The 20,275-nt window shown below is 45.4% G+C and overlaps 1 long non-coding RNA gene across 2 annotated transcripts in view; it reads left to right on the top strand.

Moving 5' to 3' along the window:
- The window catches only part of LOC135230820 (uncharacterized), a 40,451-nt gene extending 26,969 nt beyond the window's left edge, over window positions 1-13,482 (top strand). For both annotated transcript variants that reach the window (XR_010321574.1, XR_010321573.1), the window contains 2 exons: window positions 9,913-9,998; window positions 12,252-13,482. This is a non-coding gene — a long non-coding RNA (uncharacterized LOC135230820). The remainder of the gene's footprint in view (window positions 1-9,912; window positions 9,999-12,251) is intronic.
- The last annotated feature ends 6,793 nt before the right edge of the window (window positions 13,483-20,275 follow it).

The raw sequence follows: 20,275 nt of genomic DNA, 5'->3' as shown, positions 1-20,275 counted from the left end.
CAGTGATATACCATCTCACCCCAACCTTGCTTGTACTAATAAAAAAAAGAAAAGAAAAGAAAAAATGTTGGAGAGTTTGTGGGGAGATTGGAACTCTTACGCACTGCTGGTGGGAATGTAAAATGGTACAACCACTGTGGAAAAGGATTTGGAGCTTCCTTAAAAAGCTAGAAATAGAAATACCATATGATCCAGCAGTCCCACTCCTAGGACTATATCCTAGAGAAATAAGATCTGACATAAATAGACATAATGCACACCTGTGTTCATTACAGCATTATTCACAAGAGCAAAAAGATGGAAACAACCTCAGTGCCCATCAACAGACGAATGGATAAACAAACTATGGTACATACACACAATAGATAAAGAACAATGATGAATTTGTGAAACATCTCACAACGTGGATGAATCTGGAGAGCATAATGCTGAGTGAGATAAGTCAATCACAAAAGGACAAATACTGTATGAGACCACTGTTATAATAACTCAAGAAAAGGTTTACACACAGAAAGAAACAATCTTTGATGGTTACAAGGGAGATGAGAGGTGGGAAGGGGAAATCAATAACTAGATAGTAGATAACTGATAACTTTGGTGAAGGAATAGACAGTACACATCACAGGGGAAGTCAGCACGGCCTGACCAAGGCAAAGCTATAGAAGCTTCACAGATACATCCAAACACCCTGAGGACCAAGGGTTACAAGTTCCTGGACTGAGGGCTAGGGACCACGGTCTCAGGGGACATCTAAGTCAGTAGGCATAACATTGTTCATAAAGAAAAATGTTCTATATCTGATTTTGATGAGTAGCATCTAGGATCTTAAGAGTTGGTGAGCGTCCATCTAAGATACATCTACTGGTCCTATCCCTTCTGGAGCCAAAGAGAATTAAGAAAACAAAGACAAATGGGAAGTGTTAGCCCAAAGGACTAATGGACCACAAGTACCACAGCCTCCACCAGACTGAGTCCAGCACAACTAGATGGTGCCTGACCACCACCACTGACCACTCTGACAGGGGTCACAATAGAAGGTCCCGGACAGAGGAAGAGAAAAATGTAGAACAAAATTCAAATTCACAAAAAGAGACCAGGCTCACTGTTCTGTCAGAGACTGGAGGAACCCTGAGACTATGGCCCCCAGACACCTTTTTAACTCAGAACTGAAGTCACCCCTGAAGTTTATCCTTAAGCCAAAGATTACACAGGTCTATAACAATAACATACTTGAGAAATGTGGTTCTTAGCTCAATTGTGTAAATGAGACCAAATGGGCAACACTTGCCCAAAAGCAAAGACAAGAAGGCAGGAAGGGACAGGAAAATGGGGTGATTGGAAACGGGCAAACCGGGGTGGAGAAGGTGAGATTGTTGACACATGGCTGGGATTGCAACCAATGTCACAAAACAATTAGTATATAAATTGTTGAATGAGAAATGAATTTGCTCTGTAAACTTTCACCTAAAACACGAAAAAATAAAGATTTACAGCCTTGGAAACCCTATGGGGCAGTTCTACTCTGTCCTGTAGGGTTGTTATGAGTTGGAATCAGCTAAAAATAATAATAATAATATAGGGAAGTGGTTAATGGTTAAAAATTTAATATAGGGAAGTCGAGGGCTAAAAAAGCAAAAAAGAGAATAGCGAAATAACACAGAAAAATTATGTGCAGGAAGATCTGGCCCGATGGCTGGGAGCATGAGGGGATGAGGTGGGGGTTACTAGAACCTATCAGCTTGGGGCTTAACCTCTGAGTCCTGCTGTGACTGGATCAAGAGGCACCCAGCAGAGCTGGGATCAGATACCCGATAAGAGGGTGCTGCCTGGCTGGTGATGGTACTTCTGAGGGGGTGTCATGAAGCTCTATGGAGATGCTGGAAGGATCTGGAGACTGGAACCAACTGCTGCTGCTGGGATGAAAAGCCACTGCTGGCCTCCATGCCAGGAATAGCAGGCCAGTAGGAAGAGCCATGCTCCCTCCTCCTGCCTCCCAGTCTGTCTCTAGCATCCCTCTGGCCAAGGAGAAACAGATTTTGCAGATTCCCAGCCCCAGCACCACACGGTATCAAAGAGTAGTGTGAAAGGGTAGATTTGGATCTCAGAAACAATAGATTAATAGCCAGCATGTACCTTCCTTAGAGGGGCCTTGGGATGGTGCAAAAGACTAAGCACTTGGCTGCTAACCAAAAGGTTGGTGATTCAAGTCCACCCAGAGGTGGCCTGGAAGAAAGACCTGGAAATCTTCTTCCAAAAGATCAGCCATTGAAAACCTGTGGAGCGCAGTTCCGCTCTGACACACTGGGGTTGTCTTGCGTTAGAGTTGACTTGAAGGCAAATGGTTTACTTTCCTTAGATAAGACTACTGAAACGGGTCCAGTAGAAAACCCTGGACTTGGGTTTCAGGTCTAATGATGGAAGCGCTGGGGCTTTAGGGAGTCAGTGAATAACACTTCTCTTCTCCCTGCTTGAGTTCTGAGCCAACCAAGTGAGAGTCTCAGTAGTTGGAAGATGGAGATAGGAACATCAGCTTTATTACCCACAAAGGCTCTGGGATGGCTGTGGCTTACGTATGCAACCGAATATGTTTGGTAACATCCCCTGATCTAAACTTACTGCCCCAAACTGCAAGCCTTCCCTGTGGGCTCCAGGAGACAGCCAGGGCCAAGAAAGCAGCTGGCCAGCAGGTTCCAATGTGAGATGGAGAAATGGTTGAGTGAAGCCCTCCCTTGGGAAGGAGTGCCTGGGGGGCTGCGAGGGGCCTGAGGGTTTCACTGGTGTGGGAATGAGTATTCTTCCACATCGTAGATTTTTAAAGCTATTTGGACACAACCTGGCTCTGGTTAGAGATATTGCAGAAACATAGATTTCAGTGGGATTGTGAGGATGTGTCCAGAGAGCCTGTAAAATGCACCTCACCCAGTCTGGAGGCCTCTTAGGGACAAATTGCCACTTGACCCTGAGGGCAGCACCCATTCTGCCCTGCTGTCTGCTCAGGCCTCCAAAGGGGGAATGGGCTTCTTGGAGAAAGGACCCTGCTAGCCCTCACCTTTAGACACAGGAGCTCCTCCCTCAGGAATAAAGGCAGTGGCAGAAGTCCATTTCAGCATGGAAATGAGAAACCATAGATCAGGCGTTGTGACAGTAAGACCTAAGCAAAATTGAATCTCAAATCTTGCCTATCTTTATGTTTGCTACTCTTTGTCTCAGTACCACTATGATGACTGGCGATAAAGCCTTTAATATGGGGTGGAGTGTGTGCTTGCCTTTAGGAACAGTGAGATAAAGGGGAGCATGGAGGCTTTTTTGTGTTTTGTTTTTGGTCTAGAAAGATCAAAAAAACCTCATGGGGAAAGAGTGGATGGGTGGTGGCAGAGGAAGCAAGCTGAGTTCCTCAGTGGCTCCTGAGGTTTAGACCCGTGCAAGTTCCAGACAGAGTTAAATGCCCTGCTCCAAAGAGCCACCCAGAAGGTGAAATTCCAAACTGTTGAGTAAACATTTTGTAGAAGACAACAGGGATTAAAAAAAAATAGTCTGTGTCCTGGAGGGTACAGGTGCGTGCTGCGCCAGAAGGAGGTCTGAGCTTAATGTTCAATAGAGAAAGTAGTGATTGCTTTCTTCTGCCCTGGGGCAGGGACCCAGGTCTGTGTCTGAGGCTAACTTTACTCTTTTGGTTTAGCTGTACCTGTCAGTCATGAATTAAGGGTGCTGCCAGGAGTGTTCTGTGGTCAGCATCATAGACATATAAAAAAAGAGGAAGCATATGAATGCTACGGGAAATTAAAAAGAAGTTGGTTTGTGATTCCATCTTCCCTAAATTTCTAGATGCTTGCCTCTACACAGCTCCATTCAGCAAGGGTTCAGAGACTCAAAGACAGTGTGTCTAATAGAAATATGGGAGCAGCCACCTTAAAAAAGGTAAAAAGGAAACAGGTGACATTAATTTTAAGAATATATTTCATTCAATCCAATATATTAAATATTATCATTTCAACGTATAATAAATATAAAAATTATTGAGCCATTTTACATTTGAGGAATACTGAGTCTTTAAACTCTGTGGTTAAGAGCTATGGCTGTTAACTAGAAGGTTAGCAGTTCAAATCCACCAGGCGCTCCTTGGAAACCTGTGGGGTAGTTCTACACTGTGCTATAGGGTTGCTATGAGTCAGAATTGACTGGACAGCAATGGGTTTTTAAGTCTTTAAAACCCAGTGTGTATTTTATACTTAAGACATACCTCAGTTCACACTGGCCACATTTCAAGTGCTCACTAGCTACACCTGGCTTGTGGCTGACATATTGCACAGCATGAGTCTATGAGATCCAAGGTGGCTGTAAAGCGATAACTTCCCCTTCTCCCTCAGACAGATTATAGTTTTCTGTCAAGTGATATCTGCATTTTAATCAAAGTCCTTTCTTGCTGAAATGCCTTCAAAACCCATGGAGCAAGGGACTACATAAGGTGTGAGGAGGTGGTTTTGGACAGGAGGGGATTCTAAGAGGTCTCAGACAATCTATTTGCTCAGTTGCCTGCCTGATTCTGCCTGTTGAAACTTTAGAAGGTGTATTAATTTCCCATTGATGCTGTAACAAATTGCCTCAGTGGCTTAAAACAGTACAAATTCATTCTCTTACATTCTAGAGGTCACAAGTCCAAAATGAGTCTTTTGAGGCTAAAATCAACGTGTAGGGCTGGTTCCTTCTGAAGGCTCCAGGGCAGAATCTGTTTTGTTGCCTTTCCTAGCTTCTAGAGGCCACCTCTATTCCTTGGTTTATGACCCCTTTTTCCATCTTGAAAGCCAGTGGCGTAGCATCTTCTCTCTCTGACTTAGCTTCCCTCTGCTTCCGTCAACACGTAGTCTTCTGACTCTGACTCCTCTTGAGTCTCTCTTGTAAGGATCCTTATGACTATATCAGGCCCACCCAAATAATCCAGGATAATTTTTTCCATCTCAAGGTTCTTAACTTAATCACAGCACAAAATCCCTTTTGCCATATAAGGTAACATTCACAGCTTCCAGGGATTTGACCGTGGACATCTTGGAAGGCTGTATTTCAGCCTACCTCAGAAAGTGATTCTGTTTTCACAACCATGTAAGGAAAACTCTAAGCTGAGACCACAGAAGTTTTTCCACTTCCTCTTCTCGTCATCCATGTACTCAGCACACCCTGCTCCTGGAAGAGATCATCTTCTGTGCTCCATCAAACCTGTAGAACTGCTGCTGCTGGGGGAAATACGGTCTTTCTTCTCCTGGTCTCTCATGTCCTTCCCCCAGCTCTGGTCCCTTGCCACCATGGACCATTCTGTTCGAATTTACATCTGTTTCTTTACCTTAAAAAGCTAGAAATTTGTTAGGGGCCTTTCTTCCTGTTTCTCATTTTGGGGGTACGGTGGGAGCGGATTGACCAGAACCATTAATCAGAGTCACGGGCTGAAGGGAGCTGAAAGGGTCATCTAGACCTGCCAGCCCTGCCCTGCCGCCATGATTGACTGGGCCAAAATTGACCTTCAACCTAAGCTTGCCCTCTCAAGCAAGTCATTTCCTTCCTAACAATAATCTTTCAAGTGGATTCATTAAGATCTTTTAGTTGCAAGTAATAGAAACCAATTTGAATTAACTTTTTCTCAGCAACTCAAGAACCCCTTCCCCCAGGGAAGAGAACTCTTTCCCTGTCTACCTCCAACTCTCAGGCACATACTCAGTGACTGATACTTCAGTACAAGGCTTCTCAAATACCCACCTGTCATATGTGCCTCACTCCTCCCAAGGGATGAAGAACCACAGACCTCTGATGGGACCTGAGTCAGAAGCTGGGAGTGAGGGTCAGTGGATAACAGAGGTTCCTGGTCAAGTACTAATGAATGGCCAATATCTTGGTATGGAAGCTGAAAACTTCATTTTCATGTTGTTATATGGTTAAGCACTTGACTACTAGTCAAAATGTTGGTGGATTGAACCCACCCAGAGGTGTCTCAAAGACAGGCCTGGTGATCGGCTTCTGACAGGTCACAGCCTTGAAAAACCTGTAGATCACAGTTCTACTCTGACACACATGGGGTCGGCAGGGTTTGTAATTGACTCAGTGACAATTAACAACAACATTTTAATATATACATATGTGTGTGCTTATGTGTGTGTACATATATGTACACATAAACTTAACGTTACACAAAGTTTGAGCACCTCCTATGTGCCAGGTACTGTGCTAGTACTGGGGATACAGAGATTACTTGGTGCCTACCTTTAAGATTTCCCTAAGAGACAAATGCAGGACAGTTTGACACATACCATAAGGGAGGTAAGTACTGGGAACAAAAATAGACAAAGAGAGTTATGATTTTCTCTGCTTGAATGTGTCCAGGAAACCTGTACAGAAGAAGACACTTGAAGTAGGTCTCGGTAGGACTTCAACGGTCACTAGGAGAGATGTGGGTATGGGGGAGGTGCTGAGGAATGGAGAAGGAAGTTCTAGGAAGAAGGAATTACATGGGCAATGGCCTGTGATATGGAATAGCAGTGGGGTTTAGAAAGTACGGGTACTCTATATGGCTGTCATGAAGAGGACTTAGGGTGGGGGAGGTATGAGAGTGAGTGACTGAGCAAAGGCTGACTCTGAGGAGACTGCCTTTTAATTTTATCCTGTAAGTGACCAGAAGTCTTGGGAAAATGAAAGCAGAGAGTGTGACAAGATCAAATTTGAATTTTAAAGAAAAAGGACTCTAGCGGCGTCGAGGATGGATTGAAGGGAGCTGAGGCTGGGCGCAGTAAGACCAACTAAAAGATTGTGTCAGTCCAGGTCTTTAAAGCAAGAGATGCCAAGACAAAATTAGACATGTGTTACAGATTGAGTTGTGTCCCTCCAAAATTTATATTGAAGTCCTAACCCCACCTACCTGTGAATGTTTGGAAATAGGGTCTTTGAAGATGTTATCAGTTAACATGAGGTCATACCAGAGTAGGATGGTTCCTAATCTAATCTGAGTGGTGTCCTTATTTTAAAAAAGGACACACATAGACAGACACAGAGGGAAAACAGCCATGGGAAGACAGAGGCAGAGACTGGATCTACAAGCCAGGGAACACTAAAGATTGCCAGGAACCACCAGAGCTAGGAAGGGACAAGAAAAGGATCTTCCTTAAAGCCTTCCTTCAGAGAGAGCATGGCCCTGCTGACACCCTGATTTCAGGCTTCTCACCTCCAGATGTGTGAGAGAATAAATTTCTGTTGCTTTAAACCACCTAGCTTGTGGTACTTTGTCACAGCAGCCCTAGGAAACCAATATGACACACGAGAATTATGGGGGAAACACTACATCTTTGAAGGGTACAGAGGTGGGAGCAGGAGTAGGCGAGGCGAGCCTTCAGACCATAATGCAGGTCTGACACCTGTGAAGGGAGAGAAGGAGGGAAAGCAGATCAGGCAGGAGGAGCCTCAGGCTGCAGTACAGCTCTGAGAAGTCTCAGCCAGGGTTATGGAATGTCCCAGAACTAAAACTACCCGTTAGTGAAGTTCCACATCTGGCAGAAATGGCCTGGCTCTAATCGCCCCCGCTGTGCTTAAATGTTGGCTGGGAGCAGCCCGAGGTGAGTGTGGCCTTGGTGTGAACACTTGATACATCCAGAGGAGCAGCTGGTGGCTATTAGCCCACTCTGCTCCTCCTGCAGCAGGTTCTTTTGAAGGGACACCTGGCCACCACAGATCGACTGCAGCAGCTCAGTCTGAATTAATGCAGTAACAGCAGGAATGGAAAAGAGAAGTTAAAGAGGTGTTAACCTCTTTAGCACTCCTAGTCTGGGATGGCTGTTTTCTGCCAACCTCCTGAAAGGGCTCCTTTTCCCTGTGTGTGTCACGTTTGCCCCTTTCCTCTTTATTCAGTAGGGGCTGGAAGTCTCTTCGCTCTCCTTGAGCACACCACAGGCTTGGTAACCACCTCATTTATTATTGTGCTGACGCTGAGGTTGTCTGTCTAGAGACTTTCGTATTTTTCTTTCTTACACCTCAGGACTGGGTTCCGATTCTGTGTTCTTTTCCTTTACTTTTCTTGCGCTGCTTGATCGGCTTCTGCTTTTCGTTCCATTCTTTCCCCCCTCCCGGTGCCTGTTCTATCAATTATTCAGCATCTCCCATGCCTCCACTGCTCACAAGTATGCTCAGGGCTACTCCATCATTAAAAAACTTTCTTTCAAGGTTGTTACTCCCCTTCAACTTTCTCCTTCCTTTACAGCAAGAATGAGATGTTTATACCCCTTTTCTCTGCCTTCTGACTACCTGGGTTATTCTCTGTGCATTGGTATTATTTTATAAAAAAAACTTATACACATATTCAAAATATGTAGGTTTGTTCTTAAGCATAAACGTACTCATGCTGAACATACTGTTTTCCAATTTGCTTGTTCACTTCTACAACGACTTTGAGATCTATCTCCGTATACACTGATTTGTCATGCTTTATTTAGCTCATGCTAGTGTTCCCAAGAGCCCTGGTGGCGCAATGCGTAAGTGCTCAGCTGCTACCTAAAAGGTCAACAGTTCAAACCTACCGGCTGTACTTCGAGAGAAAAGACCCGTCGATTTGCTCCTGTAAAGATTATAGCCTAGGAAACCCTATGGGGGCAGTTCTGCTTCATCATAGAGGGTCGCTATGAGTTGAAATCAACTGAAGGGTATACAACAAGAGTGCTCCATCCAGACCTGACCATCTGATGCTTCCTAAAACATCCTGTAATTTCCCATCTCTGTGCCCTTGTTCATGCCAGTTCCTCCATTTATAATTTATTTTACTTATTAAAACAAAAACAAAAAACAAAACCATTGCTGTGGAGTTGATTCTGACTCATAGTGACCCCATAGGACAGAGTAGAACTGCCTCATAGGGTTTCCAAGGAGTGACTGGAATTCAAACTGTCACCATCTTTTTTAGCAGCCCAGCTCTTAGCCACTGTGCCACCAGGGCTCCATAGCTGTCTCCAAATCTCTTCTTGATGCTGTTCTTGAGATCTCCTACTGGGTAGATCTCTCCCTTCTAGGAAGTCTCATAGAACTCTGACACCTTGCTTTGTGTCTCCATACATGTTTTGCCCTGCATGGCTAGACTGTCTGAGAATAAGACTGTTTATGCAACATTTGGTCCCCATTTTTATGTAGCACAGTGTCTTACATGTAACAGAATTAAATAAATCTTGGTTGAGTTGAATTGAAGTAGAAAAAGAACGTCTTATGTTATTTTTCCTAATGTTATGGAATGAACTGTGTTCCTCAAAAATATATGTTGAAGTACTAATGCCTGTACTTGTGAATGTGATCCTGTTTGGAAATAGGAGTTTTCTTATGTTAATGACTTCATACCAGTGTGGGGTAGGTCCTAAACCTAATCCCTTCTGAGTGGTATCTTACAAAAGGGAGTACAGACACAGATAGACACACATAGGGGAAAACATCATGCAAAAATGGAGGCAGATACATCTATAAGCAGCAAAGAAACGCCAAGGATTGCCGTCAGTCACCAGAAACTAGAGTGAAGCCAACAGAAGGAATTGACAGGGCTGAGAGCTTGATTTGCACTCCTAGCCTCCAGACCTGTGAGAAGATAAATTCCTGGTACTTTTTGTTATGACAGCTCTAGAAACTAAGATACTTAGGTCATGATAAAGAGTCCTAGGAGAGTCTCTTCCAATTAAGAGAATATTTTCTGGCTACCACAGTTTGATGCTTAACTCATGCCCTTTGAAGCTTAGATTTTTTAAAACACTTTGCTTTAAATGCTTAAGCTTGCACATTTAATGTAATGAGCTCATAGCTTCATCTAAGCTACCCGAGGAGATCTACATTTTCCCCAAACATTGACAAACGTCTTAGAAGAGTTTTAAAACAGAGATCTGATGTGGTTACCTTTTATCTTCCTAGCAGTATTTGCATATTAAAAGAAGAACTTGGAGAAAGTCAAGACAACTAAAAAGAAATCTGTAGAATTTCATGTCTGGGTGTAGGTGAAGGTAAGTTCTAGAAAGATATGATTGAGAGGGGCTTTTCTAAAGCAACTCAAACTGTACCACCTAGATAGCCCTCTATTCCTTCTGGTTTGTAACAAATATTACAACTTCCCCCCACCCACACCAATATTGCAAGATCTTCTGCCTGTAACCATGCTAAGTGAGCCACAAACTTGGAAAAATGAACATGACCAAATACAGGCTAAAATAAAATAATATCTATAGCATTGATGGAGTCCTTGGGTGGTGCAAATTGTTAAGGCATTAGACTGCTAACTAAAAGTTTGGCGGTTCGAGCCTACCCAGAGTTGCTTTGGAAGAAAATCCTGGTGATCTACTTCCAAAAAAATCAACCACGAAAACCCTGTGGAGCACAGTTCTCTGGCACACATGGAGTCGCCAAGAGTCAGGGTCAACTTGTAGGCAGCTGGTACTGGTATTGGTACAGCATTGATGAAACACGTTTCGTTACGCACAAGACTACTGTAGTGCCTCGTGGTAAGTAAGCATAAACGGGTGTCCTTTTCCCCAAACCAAAGACAATCTGTATTTCCACACAGTCAAATTAAGTATTTCTGGTGTCAGCTTTGGGCAAAGATGATATGGGGAGTGAGAGGGCTCCTTTCCTGCAAGGGGACCGAGCCAGCTACTGCTCAGTCTATATTTTTGCAAGGAAATGCTACCTTCTTTAACAGTAACACAGCTTGGAACCACGATCGTTGGTCCTGGAACAAGAATCTCTTGGCGGGGAGGAGCATCTTGACCACATAGACCTGAGGTTCTCTGTTTTGTGGTGGTAAAATACGTAAAACATAAAATTTGCCATTTTGACCATTTTTAAGTGTACAATTCAGTGGTACTAATTACATTCACAATGTTGTGTGACCATCATCACCATTTTATCTATTTGCAAAGCTTTTTCATCACCCCAAAAAGAAAGCCTGTTCTCTCTGGTTTTGAGGCTCACCTTCCCTTGGGGTCCTCTCTTTGATTACCACTGCCAAAGTCTAACATGCTAGACTTTGGAGAGCCCTGCTTTCCCTTCGACACACAGCTGAGCTAAGGCTTAAATCATTAGACAAGTCTTTACTAAAGACTGTTGTGTTAGCTGCCACTGAGTTGGTCCCGTTTCGTGGCGACCCCATGCACAGTGGAACAAAACACCGCCTGGGCCTGCACCATTCTCATGATCAGGTGCGGATCGGACCATTGTGATCCATAGGGTTTTCAATGGCTGATTTTCAGAAGTAGATTGCCGGGCCTTCCTTCCTAGTCCATCTTAGCCTGGAAGCTCTGCTGAAACCTGTTTGGCATTATAGAACAAACAAACAAAAACCCCACACCAGTTGCCATCGAGTTGACTCTGGTTTATGGAGACCCCTGTGTTTCAGAGTAGAACTGTGCTCCATGTTTTCAAAGACCAAGTTTTTGGAAGTAGAGCACCAGGCTTTTCTTCTGAGGCACCTCTGAGTGAACTCAAACCTCCAGCCTTTCAGTTAGCAGCCCAGTGCCTGGAAGGCAAGAATTCTACAACTGGACCACCAACGTCCCCTGCTAAAGACTAGGGAAAGCAAAAGAGAAACTTAGGAAAAAGAAGGCCAGAAATCTGTCTTACAAGATATAGTTTATGCATCTTTAGCCGATTCTCTTTTGAGTTCCTACCTGTCTGGATGCCATCCTAGCATCTGTCACCGAGGTGACTATAATTGCCCACCTACCTTCTTCAAGTTGAAGCCTGGTCACCGAGAGATTAGGAATCCTTTCCACCTGCCTGAGACCCAGCTCATCAGGTCTGGTGGCCTGTCTACCTTTTCCCTAATAAATGATGCCAAAGTTAAGTTCTCCATTATAAAGTCCCTCCCCCAACACCCCCCCCCCCCGCCAGCACACCAGGACTTGTCCTGCCTGCTTCTTCTTGGAGGATGAGGCAGTGTTATTTAAGGCTCACCTGGCCTCATTTCCTTGCTCCTCCTGAAGCAGGGAGTAAAGGGAGTGGGGAGAGGTACGCTGTGGGCTGGCTCCATGGAGGCCGTAAAACCAGGCTGGCCAGATGCTGTGCAGGACTGTTCCTCTGACACTTGTCAGGAACTCTCCCAGGGCAGGTGGGGGCAATGGTGTAAATCTGTGTATGAAGAAGGAGTAAGGGAGCTCACATGTCCTCCTGGAGCCACCATTCCCGCATTTAACCATGACTCTTTCTGTCAGGAAGTCCTTCTTATTGTCTGATCTAATCGCCATCACTTTTCTCCATTGCAGGTCCCTGTGATGCACAGTTTGGGGATTCTTCAATCTTGTGTTCCTCCAAGTATCTGTATGTGTGCCTATGATCGTGTCCCATTGAGATCATCCAGGCTTTCTGGAAACGTCTTTCTGGGGGACAGCTGCCTGGCTGAGGTTGCTACAACCCCTGAATCTCGGACAGCATCAGTAAAGCTAGCCCCATCTCACTGAGTCTGGCTCTGGTACCTGTCTAAGCGGTGCTGTCTTCCCCACTGGAAGGGGAGGGAGGTCTCTGGGTGTCTCTCTCCTCCGAATGCCCCTGACTCTGCCTCCCCTCCCTATGCCTGGTTGCATTCTGCTATTCTTTCTCAGCCATTTTCTCTCATTCACACCAGGTGTCTCCAGCTACCTGAAGTCCTAGCTTTACCAGCAGTAGCCGAGGGATGCTGTGACTGACTTGACTGGGAGCTAGCAGTACAGGAACAAAATTAACCTTCTTTCTAATGACTGCAGAGAGAGAGATAGAAAGAGAAAGGGGAAGAGAGAGAGAGAAAGAAATGAAGAGAGAAAGAGAGAGACACCTTCAGAAATGCTGGAACCAAGCCCCAGCAGAAGACCGTTCTTTTCCTTCCTGAGTAAATGCTACACCTGCTAATTTCACATGGCTTACATTTTTTCTGATACTATCCAGGACCTTGGCCTGTAACCCCAAGAACATCAGCCCAGCCCTGTTTTGCGTTCCTCTTATCCGCTGCCACCTGAGGTGGATTACCCAATAAGGGAGGTAAGCACAGGCTTACTTGTGCTTACTTCCTAATCTGTAGTAAACGATTCCACGTGAGTTTCATGTGAACCTGCTTACCTTCCTCACTGGGTAACCCGTCCCTGTCAGGGACTGTAACTTTGAAAAGAGGCTTTGATTCTGTAGGAAGGTGCTGTGGGGTTGGGAGAGAGACAGAGGCCAGCCATACCTAGAAGCAGAATCTCTGATGTGGTAAAAAAAAATGTGAAATTGTTCACTACACATGATCTGGTAATGCAAGGTAAGCACCGTGCTTACCTTGCCTATTAGATAATCTGCCCCTGCTGCCACCAACAAAAATGTAAGCCTATAGTCAGTTATTGGTCTTCTAACCTACTCATTCTACACATCTACGGAATAATCCCTTGGATTCTACTCCTTAACCTCCTCCAACCATTCCCATTAGGCTGCAGCGCATAATGGAGCTAGCCAGCCGTCTCTTACTAGCCTTTATCTCCTTCTTCTCGTTCTCCTCAACCGCCTCAAAGTAGTGCTTATAGAGGTTAAGTGCTTTTTCATACATAATTTTGTTTGTTAGGATCTACAGTTGCGAGGAATGGATTAACACAATATGAACAAATAAGGAAGATTGGAATCTTTTATTTTATCTAGTTTTTTAAATTAAAAAATATATGCGAATGTGGTAAAAAATTTCCAAAAAGGTTTTAAAGAAGCATATTATGAAAACTGTTTCTCCCCCATCCTAGCCTATGAATTACCCAGTTATTCACTTGTCTTAGTTATCTAGTGCTGCTATAACAGAAATACCACAAGTGGATGGCTTTCAACAAAGAGAAATTTATTCTCTCACAGTTTAGGAGGCTTGAAGTCCAAATTCAGGGTGCCAGCTCCAGGAGAAGGCTTTCTTTCTCTGTCAGCTCTGGGGGGAGGTCCTTGTCATCAATCTTCCCCTGGTCTAGGAGCTTCTCAGCACAGGGACTCCGGGTGCAAAGGATGCACTCTGCTCCTGGCACTGCTTTCTTGGTGGTATGAGATCCCCGTCTCTCTGCACGCTTCTCTCTTTTATATATCAAAAGAGGTCAATTTAAAACACAGCCTAATGTTGTAGATTGAGTCCTACCTCATTAACATAACTGCTGTTAACCCCACCTCATTAACATCATAGAGATAGGATTTACAACACATAATAAAATCACATCAGATGACCAAGTGGTGGACAATCACGCAATAATGGGAATCATGGCCTAGCCAATTTGACACATATTTTGAGGGGACACAATTCAATCCATGACACCACTATACTCTAAAAAATTTGATCTGCATATGCGAACATATGTATGTATGTATACTCCTGTTTTTTTTCCATACAAATGGAGGTATACTGTATCTTCCATTCTACATGTAGCTTTTATTTTTTTCAGATAATGCTGTATCTTGGGGCTCATTTCATGTAGGTATTTATGGATCTACCTCGTTCTTTCTCATAGTTGCATAGTAGAGTTGGCCCTCTGTATCTGTGGGTTTGGCATCAGCCAGTTCTGCATCCTCGGATTCAACCAACTGCAGATCGAAGATTCCGGAAAAAAAAAGAAAGTTCCAAAAAGCAAAACTTGAATTTGCCCTGTGCTGAGCAATACGCTGAGTCCACGTGACTGAAGTGATGTGCAGGCATCCCTGCTGTAGCCTCCCACCATTGCACAGATCCTCGGCCTCTCTCCAGCACTCGTTGTTTGAGCATTGTTTGCCTCGTGGCTCGTTTGTTTGTTTGCTACTTGTGTGCACCCTTTCCTTCTGTGGAAAAAATGACTCCTATAAAGCAATGAAGTGGCTAAAGCAATTCCTCAGAGTCTAAGAGGGACCATAAAGTGCTATCTATCCGTGAGAAAATAAAAATCTTAGATCTTTTGAAAAGTGGCATGCCGCTTGCTGAAGTAGGCCGTAAGGTCAGTAAAAACAAATCGAGCACTCGCACAATAAAGCAGAAGGAAGCTGAAATTCATGGAAGTGTCAGTGCTGCCCCTACAATGTCAAAAATGGTCTCTCTAGTTCTTGACAAAGTGCTTGCAAAGACTGAGAAAGCATTCCTTGCGCGGCTAGAGGACATGTCACAGAAGCATATCCCTGTTGATGGCAAAATTATGTATGAAAAAGCACTTAGCCTCTATAACCACTACTGTGAGGGGGTTGAGGAGAACGAGAAGAAGGAGATAAAGGCTAGTAAGAGCTGGCTGGCTAGCTCCGTTATGCACTACAGCCTCAGGAACTTCAGTCCTCTAGGCCTCACTCCTCTTTGTATCTCCCACCAGGCTGGCCCGTACTGTGGGGAGCTTGAAGGGAGATATGTAGAGGATCAGGAATCTCAAGTCTCATGAGAAGGCTATTACGGGCCAGCAGGCTAGGCAATGAGATATCAATTGTTGTGGACTCAACCCTGACTCATGGCAACCCCGTGTGTGTCAGAGTAGAACTGGGCTCCATAGGGGTTTTCAATGGCTGATTTTTCAGAGGTAGATTGCCAGGCCTTTCTCCAAGGCACTTCTGGGTGGACTCAAACCTCCAGCCTTTTAGTTGGAGGCCAAGAACATTAACTGTTTGCACCACCTGGGGACTCCAAGCAGCGAGATGGGTCCCCTTGTTACAACCGCAGAAATGGTTTATCCTTCTAGAGAACCAACTTCCTGAGACCTCGCCAAATCTGAGCTATCAAGATTTTGGTCTGAGACAGTCGTAGGCAATTTCTTTTCTCCAGAAAGACTATACAGTGTGAAAGAGAGAGAGAAAGGGGGGCGGGGGGGAGGGCGGAGAGCTGACGGAGACACACAGGGATCTGAGACTGGCAGCGGAGCTGGGGCCTGAGTGTGGCTCTCATTTCTCCCCTAGGGCTCAGGTGCTCTCTCCTCAGAGCTGACCGAATTCCCTGCTCCGAGAGTTGCTAGGAGGCCTCTTCGCCCTCAACGTGGGTCAGTGTGTCTCTCTGCAGGGGGGGCTCCGTGGCCTCACAGAATGAAGGTATTTTGGGAACCAAAGCCTCCTTTTCCCTGGGACTCCTCAGAGGGCCCGGGGAAGCAGGAGCTATTTGGCTCCGTCACTGCGTGAAGATTCGTGAGAGTGGCTCTGGAGTCTGGGTGCCAACTATCACCTTGACTCAGTGTCCTTCCCAAATGGTTCTGCAAAGCTGCCAGGACTCCCACCTTCTACCCCACATACGCCCATTGTAACCTACTACGCCTGGGGACCACTTACCTGATAAAGTGAGAAGATAGAACGGTCCCACTAAGTCAGCCTAGTCTCTGTCAGCCTCTCCGTGCCTTCCATGGTCTCGAAGGCCCTGAGAGACACCTCCCCTGCCCTCACTCAGGTGGAGCAGTATCCCCGCGCCTCCCCCACCCAGGGTGCCCTGAGCAGCACAGTCAGCTCACGGAGGGGCTCCCTGGCTGTGGCAAGCGTCCCTCACCCTTAATGTTTCCCCATTGGCCTTGCTGCCCAGCAGCAACATTGTCGACGGAGAATCCAGTTGTGCCTGGACTAATTTGATGTGATTGGTTGATCCCTTCCTTCCCTCTCCTCGCCTTGTTCTAAAAATGAACTTAGCATGTCTTACCAAATGCATTTCATGTTGTGAGATAAAGCACCAGTCAGTCAGGAAAATAAGGTGAGAGGAAAGCAGGGTAGGAAAACAAGTCAGAGCAAGGAGCAACGTCAGTCTCCAAATCACACGCTTTTGTGTTCTCTCTGAGGCTATGGGAGAGCTCTGTGCTTTCTAACAGAAATTCACAAAGGCCAGGGATGGAGCAGGCCTGAGCAGGGAAAGGGCCCTGCTGCCCCGAGCCCAGCTGTTCCTGCTACTCAAGAGGACACTGTGTGACAATAGTGAACAGCATCTTTAGCTGCAGGTTTTCAGTGGCTGCTCCGCCAATTGCTACTTTATAACATCCTTCCACACAGGCTACGGGCATCGCGGCAAAGCAGTTCTGTAAGGCACGTCCACATGGTCTCTCTGGGGTGTGGATGGGGTTTTTGGCTTTCTGGTTTAAGGGGGGTTAGTGAGTCTCAATGAGGGTAACCACCCATTTGAGAACCTCTGCCTGAGCAAGCCACTGTTCTTATGGGAGCATATAGTATTCTTTTATGCTTTTACAACTGTAAAATGAGTGATAAACACTATTTTAAAATATTTTGAACAGGGTGGGGTAGGGTTATTTTATTTTTAAGGGAAGCTTTTTTCCCCAACAAGGAATCTTTTCATACGCCAAATCTGTAAAATAGGTGGAATTCCGGTCATTCTAGCTGAACTGGAAATGGAAGACCTGGAATTCCACTTGCTCAGCACCACAATGGCCGCCAACTGAAAGGCTGGAAGTTTGAGTCTACCCAGAGGCACCTTGGGAGAAACACTTGGTGGTCTACTTCAGAAAAATCAGCCATGGAAAACCCTATGGCGTGCAGTTCCACTCTGACACACATGGTGTCGCCACGAGTTGAGTCAGTTCGATGACAGCTAGTTTTTAGTGCTGTCCCACTTTGCCCATCTGGCAAGCCCTGAGCAGAGGGGCTCCACAGCTTCAAGGAGTTACCTCAGGGTTTAAGCTTGTCACTCACTCAAAACAGTTTCATGGCATCCCATGAGACTGCTCTTTGGGCTAAATCATCCTTTCTAGATGAGAGAGGGGCTGTTTGGGATTCTGACCTTGGAGCATCGAAGATGCTTAGGTCATGGGGCGGTGAGCCAGGGTTTCCTGGATCCGAGGGGTGCCCCTTCTCTGAGGGGAGAGCAGCTTGGTGATAGCACATCAGTAATGGAGACATTGTCTTCCAGTCTACGGTAATGGTTCAGAAGTGGCGAAGGTCTTGGGGACTCCCCTCAAACTACCAGAAGAGGAAATGAAGGGATAGAGGAAGAAGTACAGGGTTTAGGGGTAGCCACCACAACTGCTCTGTGGGTGGGGGAAGAAGTGGAGAGGAGAATCTTCCCAGGATTGACAACTCTTGACACTAAGGATAACCAACTTAGGTGACTGTAATAGCTGCACTGGGAGGGGGTGGAGGACGGGAGAGGGGTATAATCCCTAACGTTTTACTTGTCAAAAGCTTGTCTTAGTCCCACCACAACTGTAATGTAATAATATCTTACCTCTGACCCATTGGTTCTTAATGGAAGCTTAATCAACATTTGTTGGAAGAATGGGCAATTTTATATGTCAGCTGATGGCAGCTCTGATAAAATGAGGCAGCACCCCAGATTCTGATCAACACTGAGACCCTGAGGAGAGGGAGTTTTCAAACTCTGCAGCAGAAGGCTGGCATGTCAGCAGTGCTGAATTCACTAAGAAAAATACCAGCAAGTGCAGACCTGTCTGGGTAGCTTTCCTCAGCCATTCCCCATTGTTTCCTATGTGCTTTCTTTGAGCATCTCCAGCCCCAAATACGAATTAATGATAACAAATGAATATAAATACAAACAACAATAATGTTCATTGAGGGTTTTCTATGCACTGGACCATCACCAGATATAGTTCCAAATGAGCTAAACAAGTAAAATTCTGCCATCAAGACATCAGGAGACCTGAATTTTGACCCCAGCTTCCTTGCCACTAAACTGTGTGGCTTTGGAGAAGTCCCTTCACGGCTTGGATCTCTGGCTTTTTGTTTTGCATGCGTGTTTTTGTAAAGCAAGGGGTCGAACAAGATCAATAGTTCTTAAACTCTTCTTAAGAGCTCAGCTGCTAACAGAAGGTTAGCAGTTTGAATTTACCAGTCACTCCTTGGAAACCCTATAGGGCAGTTCTACCCCTGTCCTACAGGGTCTCTATGAGTCAGAAACAGCTTGATGGCAATGGGTTTGGTCTGGTTTTACCCTCTTTTCAAACAAGCTCTGTTGCAGAACCCCCATACGTAAAAGAATAAAAGCAGAATCTCTTGAGTTGAAGCTCCCTAGCCCCCTACCCGTGTTCCTCTAGCATCCTCTTCAGAACACAAGGCCTCCCAAAGGAACAGGCTAAACGCCATGGAGCCCCTCACATTCTAGAGGCCCAGCCCAAGAAGGAAGCAGAGAGTGTTGTTTCAGGGCTGCTCAGGGAGGAGGAGATCTTTTGTACTTGGAGACAAAAGAGCTACAGGCTGGGGAACTTCCTCACTGCTTCCACAGAAAAAAAAAGAGCAGGCAAAGTGTAGCAATCTTCAAACTCCAGCCTACGGGAGAGGAACATGGAGCCATTGACAAGCGGGTGGATTCACAGCCTCCGGCCCACATCTTGATTCAGTGGTTCTGGAGTGCGCCCAAAGAATCAGCATTTTAACCAGCCTCCTTGTGACAATGATGTAGGTGCTACAAAAGCTACACTTGGAGAAAATCAGCACAAGGGAGTCAGAGGACGTGCAACCCAGAGGAACACACTGTTAGTGAGTCGACTTTAGCAAAGAAGGGCAGACAAATTGAGCTTACAAGATAAGTTGAGGCAAAGGCGAGTGGAAGACACAATGCTTAGGGGACACTAAATTTCTGTGAAAGATGATGAAAAAAATTGGAAATGGTGATGTTGAACAACAAGATGAGTCCACTAATGTCACCGAACTATACGTGTGAAGATCATTGAAATGGCAGTTGTTTGTTACCTATATATTTACCACAATAAAGAAGAGAAATAAGTTGAGGGAAGTGTATGTGTGTGTGTGAACCACCCTGGGACAGGTGATGCCTGAAAAGCAAGGAATACATGGTTCAGGCAATGGGGTTCGAGGGGGTCAGCCTAGCGTGCTGCATCATAAAGGGGTTGATCTGGTGTAGAGACCATTGGCATGGAAAGCAACGAGCTGGAGCAGGGCCTATGCCGGCTATACATCCTGACAGCAACGCCTGCTGCCTCCTTAGGCCAGGGGCTGATTGGCGCTGCCAGCTAAGGTTCTCGAATAAACCTGTTCATGTGACTATTGTTAGAGACTTCCTGAGTATTCTCTTCAATAGCCACAGACCCTTGCCAACAATCTAGGGGCCCTAAGTCTGCCTAACGCAGTTTTTACACTTAGTCAACCTTCAGTAATAACCACGACTCGTGTTCACTGAGCCCTTACCATGTGCCAAGCTCTGTGGTGAGTGTTTTTTATGCCTTTTTAAGAAAAAACCAGTTAAAAAGAAAAACAAAAACAAATGAACCAGTTGCTATCGAGTCGACTCAACTCGTGGGGACCCCTTTTGTGTCAGAGTACAACTCCATGGTGCTCCACAGAGTCTTCAATGGCTGATTTTTCATAAGGGGATTGCCAAGCCTTTCTTCTGAGATGTCTCTGGGTGGACTCAAAC

The sequence above is a fragment of the Loxodonta africana genome, chromosome 3 (genome assembly GCF_030014295.1).
Source record: "Loxodonta africana isolate mLoxAfr1 chromosome 3, mLoxAfr1.hap2, whole genome shotgun sequence".
Lineage (NCBI taxonomy): Eukaryota > Metazoa > Chordata > Mammalia > Proboscidea > Elephantidae > Loxodonta > Loxodonta africana.
The sequence above is the reverse complement of the archived record's forward strand: the minus strand, read 5'-3'. Positions and strand labels throughout refer to the sequence as shown.